Source organism: Sciurus carolinensis, chromosome 4 (genome assembly GCF_902686445.1).
Source record: "Sciurus carolinensis chromosome 4, mSciCar1.2, whole genome shotgun sequence".
NCBI lineage: Eukaryota > Metazoa > Chordata > Mammalia > Rodentia > Sciuridae > Sciurus > Sciurus carolinensis.
The window spans coordinates 162,865,667-162,883,697 of record NC_062216.1 but is presented as its reverse complement, the minus strand read 5'-3'; the positions used below and the strand labels follow the sequence as shown (position 1 = coordinate 162,883,697).

Sequence of the window (18,031 nt, the reverse complement as noted above, 5' to 3'; positions counted from 1 at the left end):
AGGTATTGCAAGTAATCTAGAGATGACTTAAAATACACAGGAAGATGTCCTAGGGTTATATGTAAATACTATGTCAATTTACATGAGGGATTTGGGCACCTGTGGATTCTGGTCTCTGCAGAATTGGTCCTGGAACCAATCCTGCACAGATACCAAAGGACAATTGTCTTTTCCCCAAATTACAACTATTCAGGGTGTTATAATCTATTTTGGTCAGATAGGTTTGAAAAATGGTGTTAAAGTAAGTTTTTAGTGCCGAACTTCTCAGAGCCATAAATTTGTTCATATACACTGTTGAACGTGGAAAAGTATCAAAACTCTGAGATTTTATCTGACTCCAGAAACCTATAATGGTTTTTTTACTGAAATGGTTATACTTTTATTACTTTGTAAAAACTCTTCATCTATTAAGGACATTAATCCTTTGTCGTATTTGCTAACTATTTCTCTCCTCTAGAAAATTACATGCTCATTTTATTACTCAGTTTTTAACAATCTTTGGAGTTAAGACAGTGTGTTAGAGCAACTGAGGGTATTAATGTGAATCTAGATTACAGCACTGGTTAGCTGGGAGAGCTTAGATAAGTTGCTTAGCCTCCCCCACCTTAGTTCCCTCTTAGGATGAAGATGATGATAGTATTGACCTCATGAACTGGTTATGAGGATAAAGGACACAGGGACATTATGCACGGCAAGCACACAGCTCAGTGCCAGGAACAAGTGGGCACTGAATGGATATTATCTGTCATCATAATTAAGAATATTTGGACCTGCTCTGGAAACCCAAAGTGCAATGTAAGTCGATAGGAGAGAGATGACTAAATTGCATCCTATGTCAGATTCTTTATTTCCCTTGGCTCCCAGCTCTGTGTGAGTCAGATGAGTATTGGGTTGCCAAAAGTTCTAATTGACAAATGCCAAATAACAGATGGAAATGGACTCAACTTCATTGGTCACCAGGGAAATGCAAAGTAAAACCACAGCGAGATGCCATGTGTAACCACCAGAAGAGCCCAAATTAAAAGGATTAATAATGCTAAGTGTTGGTGAGGACATGGAACAATTGGAACACCACACACACACACACACACCTGGTGAAAGTGTAAATTACCACGCTCTTCTGGAAGTGGTAGTTTAAGAGTATCTACTGAGCTGAAGTTGTGCAGGATTCTTTCAGGTATACCCAACGTAAACACATCCATGAACCATCTATGAATCAAAGCACTTATTTATAATAGCTTTGTTTATCATTTCCAAAACTTGTCTTTCCATAAACATCAGAAAAGATAAATTACAATACATTTGTACAAATGGACTATTTTCAGCAACAGTTGCACCGTGTGAACTAAATGACATGCAATGACATGTATGGGTCTTACGAACACACCATTGAGTGAAATAACTCAGAGACCACAGAAAGCCCATCTCTATAATTCTCTTTATATACAATTCAAAACCCAGAAAAATCCGTGTGGACTGAGATACGTATTTAAGTGATAAAACTTTAGAGAAACACAAGGGCTGGTTGTGTAGCTCAACAGTGTAGCACTTGCCTAGCGTGCACAGGGCCTGGGATTCCTACCCACCACCTAAAAAAAATAGGGTCAGCCTGGAAGTTGTCTTGGGAACAGAGAGAGAATGGTCTTTGAGATGAGGCAGAAGAGGTCGAGGTTGTTTCTTGACTTGGCTGGTAGTGACATGACATTTGCTTTTAAATTGCTCTTTTTTGTGGGTGCCCCTCTCTGGAGTTGTCACATTTCAAAATAAGATAAAGTTTTAATAAAAATGTCATCCACTCTTAAGATCTATTCATGGAGGTTCGAGATCCCGGACAAAGGGAGAGCCCTACGCCATGCTGACCAGCTCATGACCAGAGACTGTTCTGTTCTGGGTTGTTCCCCAGTTCTGGGCATTTGAGGGGGACATTGCAAACCAGCCAGTGAAGGACTGGAAGCCCAGAAGGACTGGAGGCCAGGTGACCCACATCTTCAGAAGCATGGAGGGTTGCCATGGGAAGACAGATTGGACTGATTATGTATTAACGTCTGGTGGTCGAGGGGGACCGAAGTCATGGAATGTCAGTCAAGTTGAAGCAGCAACTTCATAACAGTCAAAGCTGAACCCCGCGGCGCGCACGGGCCCTCAGGGGAGGGTCTCATCACTGGACAACTAGGGCAAAGGCGAATGTTTATTGGAGAGGCAGGAACTGTATGAGTCGCTCAGTCTGAGATGTTCAAATCGCTAGAACCGAGACAGATGTGTGTGCGTGTGCGTGTGTGGCTGTGACAAGAACATCTTGCTGAGAAGGGGTCCAGGACTTCTCTCAGCTTCTCACAGTGGCTTATGACCTGCCCACTAAGACACCTTGTAGACCCCTGATATCTCCCAATGATGAGATTCCAAGGTTTCAATCAATCACATGAGCAGTCCACTGAAAGGAATGGCATAATATGAAGTTACCACCATAGGATTAGAAGTCAAGTTCAAGGCCAGCTGCCAGTACAGTGTGCGGCAGAATCTGTCGAGTCCAGAGTCAAGGTTTCTGGTTTGAATCTGGAGTTGCTATTTACTGTTCTGGTTGTGTGTTCTTGGGCAAGTTGCTTAATTTCTTGGGCCTCAGTTTCCTCTAATATGGGGACAATAACGTCCCTCCTGGAATTGATGATGACAGAATACTTTGATCCAGGCTCAGGAAGGTGTCTGGCAAACTTTGAGTGAATGGGTTTTAAAAGCCCACTGCAAATATAAACTGTTATTTTGATTACTTAACAATTTATCTCAGCTGAGATAAGGAGTTGCTCATAATAAACAAAAAAGGGCAGGGAATGTAATTAAGTTCTAAGTAAATTCTCAAAGAAAACATCTTCCAACATCCCCGGGAGAGGCCCAGATAACAAGCTAACCCCGCCCTGGGAGCTCCTGATGCTTACTTCATAGGTTCCGGCTGTCAGGGCTGGAGTCCCAGCACTCAGTCAAGATGAGGACCTAGGACCAGAGAGGGGAGGGACCTTGCCCAGAGCCACACATCAACAAGCATCCCAATAACAGAACAGGAAGGGCATTGGAGTATTTGGCCCCATTCCATACTTTACAGACAAGAACAGTAATAATAATAATAATAATATAATAATAACAATAGTAATATAGTAGTCCCTCCAATCCATGGAGATGTATTCCAAGACCCCCAGTGGATACCTGAAACCACAGAGAGTCCCAAACCCCGTATCTACAGCACCGTACAGCTTGGCGTGTCCAAATCGCCAGATTCACTACCCTTGTGCTTTGTGACCATTAAGTAAAAGGAGAGTCACCTGAACGTCAGCCGTGCATGCAGTACCTAGAGAGTAGGTCTGGTAACTGAGACAGCTACTAAGTGACAGGCTGGTGGCATATACAGCACAGATACACTGGTTAAGGGAGGATTCGCACCCAGGGCAGCTTGGAACAGGATGGAACACGTTTTTATCACACTACACAGAACAACATGCATATAAAGCTTATGCATTATTTGTTTCTGAAACTTTTCATTTAATATTTTCAAATCACAGTTGACCATAGAAAGTAAAACTACAGAGCTGAATGTGGTGGTGCTCGCCTCTAATCCGAGTAACTCGGGAGGCCGAGGCAGGAGGATCACAAGTTCAAAGCCAGCCTCAGCAACCTAGCAAGGACTAAGCAACTTATCAAGACCCAGTCTCTAAAAAAATAAATAAATAAAAAGGACTGGGGATGTGGCTCAGTGGTTAAGCACCCCTGGGTTCAAGCCTTGGAAGAAAGAAAGGGAAGAAGGAAGGAAGGAAGGAAAAAAGGGAGGGAGGAGGAAAGGGAGGGAAGGAGGGAGGATAGAAGGAAGGAAGGAAGGAAGACTAGAGATAAGGGGAGACTACTATAATCAATCAATAATAAAATGAGTGTTCTATTGACATGTACATTCGTGCATTTAGTGCAGCCTCATAACAAGCCCATAAGGCAGGTACCATTGGTCCCTCCTTTTTACAGATGAGGAAACCGAGGCACAGACAGACTCTGGTGAGGTTGGAGCACGACCCTGGCAGTCTGACTGGGCTCAGGAGTGCCGTGCGCTGACACGATGACAGGCTAGACCAGGTGTCCCAACACTTCCGCCTGCATGCTCGGGATTTCTTGTCCTAAGAGTGACAGGCTTGAGGCACCCCTGCGACAGCCCTGTCCGTTCTGGAGGACGAGTGGCAGGTCCTGGGTGTGACATTTCTAGCAGCCCCGGCCTCTCCTCCTTGGCCCTGTTAGCTCTGTCATCAGCGGCCAGCGCCCTGGACTGGGATCTCGCCTCCTCGGCTGACTCACCTAATGAGCTTTCCTGGCACCGTCCGCCTTTTAAGTGGGAGGAGGTGGCTCAAGAACGCGGGGCTGGAGAGAGCTTAGGAAATGGAGTCGATGGAGGGGCGCCCAGGGACCGCCAGGAATCACAACTGGAGGCTGCCCGAGAGAAGGGACTGCATGTCTCGTGGTGGGCAGAAGCAAGGTCCAGGGACAGCCGGAGAGGCCTCGGCCACTAGGCGGGCAGGGGAGGCAGTGTGGAAGGGCCCGTCCCAGCCCGAGGAGGAAAGGAGGCAGGGTACATCCCCGCCTCCCGCCTCTGCCCTCTGGCCTCCCCTGCACCCAGCTCCTGTCACCGCCAGCCTCACTGATTCTCTGCTTCTCTTGAACAAAACAGACCCTTAGGAGGACATCTGTCAGTCCCTCACAGCGTGGTCACGATCCTAGCCCTGGTCCCCCGTCAGAGCCTGTGGCATGAGGCCGTCCTTCCTCAGACAGACAATCAGACCTCGTGGCTCGTGGGTTTCACCTAGATGCCTGTGATATACCTGTGGCCCCAAAAGGCCCGCTCAGGGGGCTTCCATGGCCCCTCAGCTGACAGGTGAAAAATCTGAGTGGAGCAAAGTCACGCTCTGCCTTCCTGTTCCAGTTCTCGTCCTGTAAGCAGGGTCCTTGGCGCGTTCTGGCACCGCGTTTACCCATTTCTCTACTTTCCCCCACTGTTTAAGTGCCCCCAAGTGCAGGGCTGACGTGCCGTCTGCTGGCCCTGGGCCGCGCTCCTCCCCGGAAGAACGCAGGGCGCAGGCTAGCCTTGCCCAAGCTGCCCTGCGGCCTGGCCCTGAGCTCAGCCTTGTCAATCAAGGTGCCTCTTCAACAGTGTGTCTGTAAATAGAAACACACACAAAACACAGGGGTGAGCGGATCAGTCCCCTGAGCCTAGAGGAACCTACCCCTCGACTTCTTGGAGCGATGGTTCTTCATTGGCTGGTCAGTGTTTGCTGCGACTTTATAAAACACAACTACCTTGACTTACAGGTCATGATGGCCTGAATAAGGATCCTCACTGCATGTCAGACAGGAGAACAGACACACGACCCGTAAAGAGTCCTCACGTTTTCTTTCTGCCTGCGAACTCTAAAATACCGTGCTTCTGTGGCTCTGTGGCTGTCTAGCTGACAGCTGTGATGTTTTAGGTGGAATCATCTGGATCACGGACTATCTTTCTACTGCGGCACTGGCTCTGCCACATGCTCACACTGTCCCTGGTTGACTGGAAAGATCCCTGGCTTGGGTTCAGGAAGCCTGGGTGGTCCTGCCAGCCCTGCACTGCCCGGGACCGGTGGTGTCCCCATAGGCCAGTCACATAACCCTAAAGGCAGTCTCTCCATGTCTCGGTGACACGTGACTGTCCTCACTCCATCCCTTGGAAGAGCAGGTCAGGGAATGTGTGTTAACAGCAGAAAACTCCATGTACCGCGGGACAGGAGGCGGCCCAGGAGAGAGCACAGGCTTTGGACTTCAGTGCTGTCCCCGGTTCTGAGCTGGCCTCTGACATTTGCCACCACTATGACCTTGAGCAAATGTCTTAACTTCTCTGGGCTCAGTTGTCTGGGATCACTCAAAGTCGGTAAGATGGTGAACAAGGACCAGAGGGAGGGTGTTAAGAGTCCCTGTGTACCCTGGTCAGGTGGCTGCCCGTCCTCTCCACCGACCCCCAGAGGCTCCCTGAGAGGTGGACCTGCCCCTGTCCTGCACAGCGTCCTGGGTCATCCTGCCGAGGTCGCAGGTACATACCAGCTGAGGCAGGATTGCAACCAAGGTCGGCAGGGCCTTGGCCCTTTTCTTTGGCTGCCAGAAACCCTCAGGGACGCCCTAGTAGAACCGTCTCTTCCCATCACAGGCAGGGAGCCAACTTAATTGCAGAGTGGACTCATGAGGAACCCGCCAGGCCCAGCCCAGGAGCTTGTCGGTGCCTTGAGACGAGCACTGACCTTTGCAGATGAACTGCTCTTATGTTTGGTCCACTGAGCTCACAGCAGGCCCGAGGCCAAGGCCAAGAACACTCCTCTCAAGGGCTGATAAGATGCCGGAGACCAGGCCAGGCTGTGTGCTGAAGGCAGCGTGCACCCCACCCGCTCCCAGCCCCACTTCCCCAAAGGGACAGAGGCCCGGGAACAGCCTCATTAGGAAGGAGTCGGCACCTGCTCTCAGGGGCACTGACGCACGCAACCCCTCCCCGAAAAACGCCAGGTGTCATTATTTTTTTGTCACTGACAACATTGAGGGTCAGTAAGATGTCCTTCTTCCTTCTCTGTCTTCCTGCTGACGCCTGTCGACCCATCCAGCACTGTGTATAACAAAGGCCGGCAAAGCTTCCCCCTGGGAGACCTTGAGAAAGGGGAGGTGCACCTGCCACCCAGGGGGTAGGGAACGCCGTCGTCATCACCACCTACCCCAAGAGCTTGTGGAGGTTCCAGCAGTCCTTTGGGGTGGGCGTAGCTCCCGTGATACCCATTTTACAGACGAGATAAACTGAGATCCAGGAGGAGAGACGACCTGCACCAGGCTGCACATCCCATGCCTGTGTTCTTTCCGTGGGTTCTGATGCTCATGCCAGGGGAAGGGTCCCTCCAGAGACTTCCACCAACCCATTTAGAACAGAGCCCATGAGCCTGTTGAGGCCTTCACTGACCAAAATGGTCAGGCAAGGCCCCTGCTTACCATGAGCGGGCAGGAGAAGTGGTATCCAGAGACAGGGCCAGCTGCCCGCCTCCCTGGCGCCTGGGGCACAGGGCAGCCTTCCTAGCTGCACCTTGGGCGGCTGGCATGGCTGCTGACAGGTGGCGGCGGCAGGCACGTTTGTCCAGGAAGGCCAGGGAGGAGGTCAACGGTGGGTGCGTTACGCTGTGTGTGCTTAGGGGTGAGAAGCGACCACCCAAAGCACGGTCCTCAGATGCCACGAAGCCACTAGAGACGTGACGCAGCCCTGGCAGAGCCTGCCTTTTGCCCCAGCCCCTGGCCTCAGCCCCAGAAACCTCCACACCAACACCCTGGCCTCCACCAGGGCTGAGGCCTGAAACACGCAGGAGGCAGCGGGCGGCAGGGCTTGCGGTTCAACCTTTTCTACATCCTGTCACCCGGGGAAAACGGTGGCATTTGTACAATTCGGCAGGTGGATGGAGAAAGCCGTCGGCAGCCGAGGATCAGGGCCCGGGTGCCCCAGCCACCGGGAGATAAGGGGTCAACAGCAAAGGGACGTGTTGCGTGATGGACTCACGAGTCTGGCCCAGGAGGGAGACAGGTCTGAGCTCAGCAACGCTCAGGGGCTTCCTAAAAAGGCAGAGTGCGAATCTGTCCCCAGACCTGCTGGATGGACACCTGCGTTTTAACAAGACGCCCAGGTGAGTCCCACGACCAGCCAACAAGGGCAGCTATGACTCAGCTGTGACCAGTCAAGGCCATAAGAGACCACACAGCCCAGGGATGCCTGGTCCCCTGATTCTACGAAGCCAATATGAACCTCTGACTTTAAAAGGCTCACTCATACATGGCTGGTGGGTCTACAAATGGGTGCAACCGTTATGGAAAGCAGTGTGGAGATGCCTCAGAAAACTTGGAATGGAACCACCATATGACCCACTTATCCCACTCCTCTGTTTATACCCAAAGGACTTAAAATCAGCATACGACAGTGACACAGCCACATCAGTGTTTATAGCAACTCAATTCACCATAGCTAGATTATGGAACCAACCCAGATGCCCTTCAACAGATGAATGGATAAAGAAAATGTGGTCTATATACACAAAGGAATATTACTCAGCCTTGAAGGAGAATGAAATTATGGTTTTTGCAGGTAAATGGATGGAGCTGGAGACCATCATGCTAAGTGAAATAAGCCAATCCCAGAAAACCAAACGTTGAAGATTTTCTGATATGTGGATGGTAATTCACAATAAGGGGGTGGGGCTAGGGAAAATAGAGTTACTTCACATTGGGCAGAAGGGAGTAGGGAGGGCAGGGGGCATGGGAGTAGGAAAGACAATAGAATGAATCGGACATTATTACCTATGTACACATATGATTACACGACTGGTGTGATTCTTCATCATGTACAACCAGAAGAGTAAGAAGTTATACTCCATTTGTGTATGATGTGTCAAAGTGCATTCTACTCTTATGTATAAATAATTAGAACAAAAAAAGCTAAAATATTAAGTAATTTTGAAGTCTTTCAGAACATGGTATATGTCAAACAAAACGGTCACTGACTCTTGGGGAAGTTTGAGGCTTCAAACTGAAGACACTGAGTTTGACCTTGCCAAATTTGCAGGGGCCATGAACCTAATGCAGTGCAGCCCAGGTCAGTCTCTTTCCCAGTGTACAACCTTAGACAAGCGTTTGACTAGAATCTATAAAGTGGCCCCAACAAATCCCCCCATTGGGTGAGGGGTTATGCTGTAAGTAAAGCATTTTTAGAAATCTATAGATAGTTTAAAAATGTTGTTCACCACTCTAATACCTGAGTGCTCCCTAAACTTCCCTGTGCATCCGGACCCCCTAGGCTCCTGGTAAGATGCGGATCTGGTCCACTAGGCCTGGGGCGGGGCCGGCCTGGGGCTCTGCATCTCTAACAAGCTAATTCACGATCCAGGTCGGAGGTCAGCAGATTTGTCTAGCGCAGAGCCAGTCGGTGAACACGTAGGGCTTGCATCTCCGTTACAGCTGCGCGGTCTGCCCCGCGGCACAAAGCAACCGCGGGCGACGTGTGAAAGGATGAACATGACTGCGTCCCAGCCGGACTTCACGGACGCTGAAATTTCAGTTTCATGTCATGCCCACCCGTCATGGAACATGGCTCTTTCCACTTATTTTCCATGTTTTATAAACGTAGGGACCATTTTTAAGTCACGGGGCTGCACAAAAAGAGGTGGTGAACTGGCTTTGGCCCTCAGGGGGTCGTTTGCACACCCCAGCCCAAGGTCATCTTCAGCTCAGCCTGGTCCCCTTCGTCCCCAGCTAGACTGGGTATCCGGTGGGTCGTAAGCTGCACCCGCCGCTCCTCCCCTCCAGGCCAGGGCCCCGGGCCGGCAGGCTGTCCTTGCAGAGCGAGCAGGAGCAGGAGGCAGTGCCGTCGCCCCCCTGGCTGACACCTGCCTGGAGCCTCCCTTCCCTTCCACTCAATCTCACAGTCACACTGTCACTCTGTGACCCTGGAGCTCAGTAACAACAGCAGGAGATTTGATTTATTAAAGGAAAGAACCAGCCACCTGATAAGCGGGCTAATTAGACAGTCCCCAGACAGTCCGTCAAACCCTCCCCGATCCCACTGCCTTCCACCACCTCTTCCGGACCCTGGTAGCCCATGCCAGGCAGCCAGGGCTGAGCACATCCTTCGGGCCCGTCCCCTGGCCTTCGGAAGCCTTGTTGAGGGCAGAGCTTCTGAGAATTCGAGACCAGTGGCTCATCGTAGCCTGAGGGTTGGAGTCCTCCCTAAATTCCTCCGCTGGACCCTTGTGCCGGGTGGGATAACACGGAGAGGTGGGGCCTCGGGAAGTGGTGAGGTCACGGGCGCTCCGCCCTGGTGAATGAGGCTGGTGCCCATGAGAGAGGTCGAGGGAGCGCCCTGCCCCTTCCGCAATGGGAGGACGCAGGGGTGGGCACATCTGTGACACCCTCACCAGACACTGAGCCTGGTAAGCTTGGTCTTGGACTGCCCCACCTCCAGAACTGTGAGCCATAGGTAGCTGCGTTTATAAATTCCACAGTTTAAGGTGTTTGGCTAGAGCAGCCCAAATGGACTAAGGCATGGCTCTTTGTGCATTCAATAAATATTGGGGGGTTTGGTGCCCAGCTGTTGTAAGTTGGGGAGTCAATAAATGTACACTGAATATTTTGGCAAACATTTTATGAGCATTTGTTATGTTCCTAATGAGGGACATCCAAATGACATTATGAATGACATAACAAATAACATTGCATAACATTTGTTATACAAGCCATGGGCTAGATGTGGGGTGGAGGGCTCTTGATTAGGATCCAGACATGAAAAAGACGTAGCTCCCAGTAGGGAATTTACTCACACAAGGCAGAAACACACCTAATGTTCCCTCTGCGGCAGAGCCTGGCAAACTCCCACCCACAGGCCAAAACCTGCCACCCCCAAACACACACACCTGGTTTTGCTAATAAAGTTTTATTGCAACATGGCCCTGCTCATTTGCATACATATTATTGATGGCTGCTTTTACACTCGGCTGTCAGACTTGAATAGTTTTCATGAACTGCGAAGCCCAAAGTATTTGCCACTGGACTCTATAGAAAGTTTGCCCCGGCCTAATATAATGATTTTCCAAAACTCTGTAGAGCAACTTCAATGAGTAATACGATTTGCCCCCACCACTCGACTCCCAGATACCAGAGAGAGAGAAGCTTCACAGACTAATAGTTGCCTTTACTATGTGCACAGCTTTCTGACTTTTCCTGTTCCAGTGTATTTCATTCTTTGAAATGTTAGTTGTGACCCATTCAATGGATTGACCCATTTCAAACCCACATGTGGAAAAATCCGGGTTTACTGGAAAGCAAATCGTGTTCGTTGATTCATTTATTCATTCACTGATTGCTTCCTACATGTCGGGCGCCCATTCTAAGCACTGAGATGCCATTTCCAACACAGCTAAGCTCACACTCAGGGGAAGAGGTTAAAGAATGAACCAGCACATCTGCCCCAGGTCAGGTGACCACAAGGGCCACAAAGAAGAGAGATACCTCTGGGGAGAGAGGGAGCGTGATGGGGGTGTTTCTGGAAAGAGGGAGCCATGCAGGTGTGGAGAGAGATGGCAGAGAGGAAACCAGCAGACAGAGGCCCTGAGGCAGGAGCTCAAGGGACAGGCAGGAGGCCAGAGGGCGGGAAATAAGCTCGGAGCGTGGAGACAGGTGGTGGCGGAAGATCAGGCAGACCATGTGCCCCAGTCAAGGCAGATGCAATAAGAAGGAGGTGCAGGGAAAGCTGGGCCTCGATGGAGGACATATCACCATTGATTTATCCATTTATCCATAAAGCAGGTGAGTGTGGACAGAGACACATGCTGAGGTTCATGGTGGTGACATGCAGACCTGGAGGCACAGCAGACCTGGGGAGGGACAGCAGCCTTGTGAGCAAACACAGCTTGAGGCTCCCTGACCTAAAGGCTTGGGACCCCAAGGGTTTTGGATTTCAGATTTCTTCCTATTTTGGAATATTTGCATATAAGTCATGAGATATCTGGGGAATGAGACCCACGTCTAAACACACAACTCATTGATTTCACAGATACCTTCTGCGCACAGTCAGAAGGTAATTTTTTACAATATTTTTAGTGCACCTGAATTTGACTGGGACCCATCACGTGAGGACAGATATAGAATCTTCCACTTGTGGCCGCATGTCAGGCTCAAAAAGTTTCAGATTTTGGACCTTTCCAGATTTGCAGATTAGGGATGCTCCATCTGCATTTGCATATTCATAATGAGATATCTTGGAGATGGGACTCACGTCTAAACCTAAACTTCATTTGCGTGTAGTACACACCACAGACCCATAGCCTCACGGTAATTTCATACAATATTTTTCATAATTTTGTGCATGAAATCAGGTTTCACGGTGTGGAATTTTCAACTTGTAGAGTCACATAAGTGCTCAAAAAGTTTCTGATTTGGGACATTTTGGATTTCAGGTTTTAAAATTAAGGATGTTCAACCTATCATCAAAGCCTCATAGAAGGGAATTATCAAGGGAACTGGGAGCACCTTGGAAGGGTTCCAGGGAAGGCCTCCATAAGGGGGACCTACCTCTGTGTCCTGAAAGATGAGCTATAAATGCAGGCAGATAACAGTAGCCATAAGCCTTCAAGCTGCAGGACCCGTGCGCAAAGGCGAAAAGGCCTAAGACAGCACCAGCTGCTGGGCAGGAGGGAAACTGCTTCTTCACCACGCACCCAGGAAGCTTTAAAGCAGGTCCCTGTTTGAGGCCCGCCCCTGACACACTGATGTGGGCCGGAGCAGGGCTCTACACTGTCACCTTTTATCCACCCAGAGGCCAAAGCAAAGCCAGTGCTGAGCTGAGGCTCCAGGCTGCGCTGAGACCAGGAAGAGCAGGGAAGGGCAGGAACAGAACACAGGGCGGATTTCATGCCACCAGCAAAGAGAGAGGCTGCTGGTGGGTCTAAGCAAAGAGGGACCAGGTGGATCTACCGGGAAGAAGAGGCTCGCAGGGTGAGAATGGAGGAGAGGAGCGGAGCGGGGAGGAGGGCGAAGGTGCAGGACCCATGGGGAGGACACCGCAGCCATCAGAGAAGAGATGGCGAGGGTGTGTCTCCAGGCAGGGACAGAAGCAGCTGTACCTGGGCTGATGGTACGGCTGAGTGACATGGGAAGGCAGCCCTGAACCAACTTGGAGGCTGACTGGATGCCAGCAGGCTAAGACACCAAGACCCTGGCGATTCCGTGACCGAAACGTGAAATCAAGAACAAGAGGCTTCCCAGCAGCTCTGGAGGCTGAGGCAGGAGGATCGAGAGTCCAAAGCCAGCCTCAGCAAGTTAGCGAGGCCCTAAGCAACTCAGCAAGACCTCGTCTCTAGATAAAATATAAAAAGGGCGGGCGGTGTGGCTCAGTGGTTTGAGCATCCCTGGGTTCAGTCTTGGTACCAAAAAAAAGAAAAAGAACAAGAAGAGGCTGCGGCAGGAGGATTGTGATTTCAAGGTCAGCTTTAGCAACTTAGGCCCTCAGCAACTTAGCAAGAACTTTTATTTATTTTTTAATTTAAGTTGATCTGTCAATTCACCTTTGTTTGGCCCTGGAGCCAGGCCGGGGCTTCCTTGGCAGGCATGGGAGTAGACATTGTTTAAAGTCGTGGCCAGAAAACACCTCAGCAAAAAGCATCACCCAGAACATTGCTAGCTCATGACGCAGGGGCAAGTGGCGGCTGCAGGAGAACTTGGAACTGGGCCAGCAGCCTCCAGAAGACCCCATCCTCAGAGCCAGGCTCCCACGTGATGTGGCTGCCGTGGTCCTGCTCTCCTGTTCACCGGGTCCTATTCATGACTCGCAAGTCAGGGTGCAGGAGGACTTCCAAAGGCATGGAGAATGGGAAATACTCATGACGCTCCATACGGCGAATATATACATCCTTGATATGCTGGGGTGCTGATCGGGTCTCCAACGCTGTGATCAAAAGTCCTGACTAGAACAACTTAGAGGAGGAAGAGTTTATCTTGGGCTCATGGTTTCAGAAGTCTCAGTCATTGGTCAGGTGACTCCATAGCTCTGGGCCTGAGAGGGAAGCATCTCAGCTCATAGCAGCCAGGACGGAAAGAGAGAGAGCAAGAGAGTCCAGGGGGTGGAGGGTGGAGCTCAGGAACACAGGGAGCCAGGGACATGATATAATCCCCAAAGACACACCTGACTGACCTACTTCCTCCAGCCACACCCACCCATTCAAATGATTTATCCATCAAATGGATTAATCCACTGATGAGATTACGGCTCTTATAATACAATCACTTCTTCTCTCAACATTCCTGCATTAGCACATGAGTTTGGGGGAACACCTCATATCCACACCACAACAACTATTAAAATTAATTTCACCTGTTTCTTTTTATATTTTTAGTGTGATTACCAGAAAACATAAATTTTCTAAAATCTTAATTATGACTTAAAATTTACTATTTCTAATTTAGAACTAAAGCTCTCATTGACTTTGAATCACAGCTCTACCATTTGCCAGCTGAGTGGCCTTGGGAAAGTTACTTAGAACAAAGCCTGGCAGATGGAAAACCCACCAGAACGTTGGCCATGGGTACAGAGGCACCTTGCTTTACAGCTAGGAGTGCTGAGGCCAGACAGCCCAATAGGCATCCTTCTCCTTTGTGCTCCGGCTGTGTGACCTGGAAGAAGTTACTCACCCCTCCCTGGGCGGGCCTTAGTTTCCTCATCTGCACCAGTGCAGGACTCGCAGGAGAGAAGAGTCCCAGACATGGCGGGCATGTAGTAAGCACCCAGCACCTGGCTCTGTGGTTGACCTCAAAATTATAACAAGTTATTTTCCAATTCTAGAACCAGGCAACACTTCATTTCACAAAATAGAATAAGTGTTCCAATGAGACAATCAGAGGAAATTTTTTTATATAGAGACCAAAAGGAACTGGAGAAAAGAGAAACATAAACAGAGTGGATTGGTCATTTCAACGTTACTTTCCTTGTAAGGCAGGGACAGGAAGACAGAACAACAGAAACATAACTGATTAATATCAGGTTACTTCAGGTTACATTTTTGTGCAAGGACTGAGGAAGAGGGAACTTCATTATGAGGACTAAAATGGACCCATTTGGGAAATTTGGTGATTCTCTTCTAATCCTGATTGCTCAAAAGTGAGATTAACAGCTTAGTTTCAGTTTGGTGACTGGAACTTTAGCATGAGTGACTCCATTTTAATTTTTAGCCTGGTCTGTTGGGACCCTGTGGAGGAGCTTAGTCCAAGGTTCAGAGAGAGCCGAGGATCGCTCTGCTCCTGGCTGGCCCCTCCCACCCATTCACAGAGTGGCTACTGAAGCGAGGGTCCCAAAACTCAGAACTGATTGCAACACACCTCTGCTTAAAACCTGACGGTGACTCCACCTCCCCACAGTAAACCTGTGGACACAAAGATCCACCCTAATCCGTCCGTTCTCCGAGGTCCTCTGAGCACGTGCCTCCTCGCTCACCAAGCATCTGACTGTTCCGTGGTTCTCTGTCTCTTCCCTTGGTTTTATCTTCCACAAATACCCTACACCTATGTCCACCTCATTGACACCCGACTCGGCTCAAGAGTGTCTGGAACTTCTCCCCCACGCCTTCAGTTGACATGTCCGCCCCACGCACGCTTTGTACCCACATTGTGTCAATGCAGAATCCCGGGGCCCATCTGTAACTAACGGGTGCACTCCTGACGGGTCTCATTTCTCTTACGCACTGTGAGCCTCTTAGGATGATGATGATGATGAATTTATTAAGCACATACTATGTGCCAAGCTCTGCCCTGAGGACTTTGCATGGGTTAATTTACTTAATCCTCTTACCGAAGATGCCTCTAAGGTGGATTCTAATAACCACTGCACAATTGAGGAAGCAGGAACGTGACTCTGGCATAATCCACTCCAGCCTTTGATGTGTCAGCCAAAGCCAGGGATCTGGCTTCAGATGCCACACTCTTAACCTCAATTTTCCTTTTCGCTGTTGTCAGTTTTCTTGGTCGTGCTGGAAATCAAACCCAGGGCCCTGCACGTGTTCTTCCTCTGATTCCACTAAGCTGCATCTGCAGCTTCAATTTACTTTTATAACATAAACTCCTGTGGTGGACTTTGAGTCTAACAGTTCAGAGGGAGAGCTGCTTGCCCAAGGTCCCCAGTGTGTTATACTCCTCATTTGGGCGGGCCATGGGTCAGCCCAGGCTGACCCCCAACGAAGGGAAGGAGGGAGCATAGCAGCCCTCCTGCGTACCTGGCCCCAAGCCATGAGATGTGCACGGGGAGATGGAATCATGGCCAGGCGTGTGCAGCGCTTGCTCCGTGTTTATTTGTGTTGCAAACAACCTGGAGCCCCATCTGGAGAAGGGCGCTCCCTCTGTATTTTCCTCTTGAGTGAAAGGAAGGAGTATGGGTAGGTCTAGTGAAGTCCCGCAGAGCTGGTCAATCCAGTGTCCAGGGTCGGGCACTCTGCATGGGAGATCAGCCCTAGGGGGCTGCTGAACAGAGACCTGGCCCAGAGGACCGCACAGGTGAGTGATGCTGGTCCAAGCCAACCTCGATGGTGCCTTGCCCAAAAGTGCAATTCCCAGACCCCAAAGGGAAGACAGCAAGAGCTCCTTAAGCAAGGAACAAACAGACTTCGTGAGTCCCAAACAGACTTCGTGAGTCCCTGGAAGAGCCTTCTGGATCCTCAGCCTGACAAAGCCAGGCAGCCATGCAGGGCAGATGGTGAAGGGCAGGGGGTAAGTTCCAGAGGGGCTGGAGAAACTTCAGCAACTCTCATAGAACCTTCCAGAACGGTGCCTTTGTACCATCGTGCATGGTCTCTTAGGAGGAACCACTGAATGAAGGGATGGGTAGGGGGAGCTGTTCCGGACGGAACTGGGGCACTTCTCTTTGTCAGATAAGTGTTAAAGGTCGTTACCACCTTGGGCTCTGCCTCACTCTGACAAGGTGCCCTTCCAGTGGCCAGTCATGAAGCCGGCTCGGGTGGGAGTGTCGTCAGGGGAAGGAACTGGAGAAGTCACATAGACCATCTGGTTCCAGTAAAGACACTGAAGAACGTGATTTGGGCGTGCAGGCAGGTGGGCTTCTCAGTACCCAAAGTTAGACAGACTTGCCCATCAAACAGGCAGCCATGGGCCTCCACGGAGCCCGTGGACATGAAATAACACCTCTGCTTTAAAGAAAACACTTCATCCTGAGTCACACATGAGTGACCATGGCCCAGGAACATGGATTCTAGTTCCTCTGAATGACAGGTTCTCCTGTGGAAGAGGTTGCGTGAGCTTTTATAGCTACAGAATGAAAATCAGAAATCAGACATTCAAGATACACTGGTGGGAGCCGCTGGCAGCTGGGCTACAGCTGATCTTTCCCATGGACGTCAGGCGACATTCCCGCAGCCAGGGAAGGCTGGAGGTCTGCTCCGCTCAACGATACATTCTGAGAGGTTTACTAACAGTCAGGACAACGTTAGGCCAGATCCAAAAGGTCACTGGTAAAGCGCAACCTGTTCAAAGTCCTCAGATCGCCCAAGGCAATCGCAGGTCTCTGTGGGCGACACTCCATTCCTCATCATCACTTGTTCTTTGCAGATGGGGTCAGTCTACGTGACCTTTAATGCAGATGCGACTTCTCCAAAGAACCTCCGCTTCACAGGCCCGGCCTCCGAAGACCTACCATTGGAAACAGAGCAGACGGCACGCTCTTTGTGGGAAAGACAGATCCCAAGGAGAAGGGAGAGGAGAAGGGCCGAGCTCTCCTTGCCCTGTTCCTCCTGCAAACCCTCCCGTCAGCCCACGTGGGCCCTTGGGGAGGAATGAGCGGCAGGCAGGCGGGGGCTGTTCCCGCCACACGGAAGGAAGCAGCAGGCCTTTGGAATAAGAGATTCCCCTCATTATCTTTCCCCACCCTGGGTGCTCACTCGGCTGCCAGAGGAAAGGGCTCTGGGCCCTCAAGGGCTTCTAGGGTGAAAAGTCGTACCGCAGACCCGAGCCGGGCAAGCAGGCCTTCCCTGCAGACACCCACAGGCCAGCCAAGCGTCGGGCGGCCAGGAGCCAGGAGGCACGCCCGCCGGGGTGAGACCTTTTGGCTGCGAGTAAGGGGAAATTCCACCTCCAACCGGCTTAGACATCAAGAAGGCCAGGGGACCCGGCTGGGTGAAGTCACCCAGGCCCCTGGCTCTTTCCATCTCTTCCACCTGCCCCAGGGCCAGCCTCATTCTGAGCCAGTTCCTCTGTCCCACACTGGCTGCTGGCTGCACCCTGGGCTGTGCAGGTCCTTGTGTGTGTCCACCAGGAGGAAGAAAGACCTGGAGAAGCTGTCCTCTCCTGCCGGAGGAGGCCCGTCCGCGAGGACCTCTGAGGGTGGTCACAACGGACATTTGCTTCTCCCCGAAACCTGCTCTTTCCCCAGCCTTTCCCATTTCAGGAGGGGAAGAGGGCGGGGAAAGGACCTGTCCTT

The 18,031-nt window shown here is 50.6% G+C and overlaps 1 protein-coding gene across 2 annotated transcripts in view; it reads left to right on the top strand.

Annotated features, from left to right (window-relative positions):
* Positions 1-18,031, top strand: part of Syn3 (synapsin III) — a 429,043-nt gene that overhangs the window by 364,366 nt on the left and 46,646 nt on the right. The window lies entirely within an intron of this gene.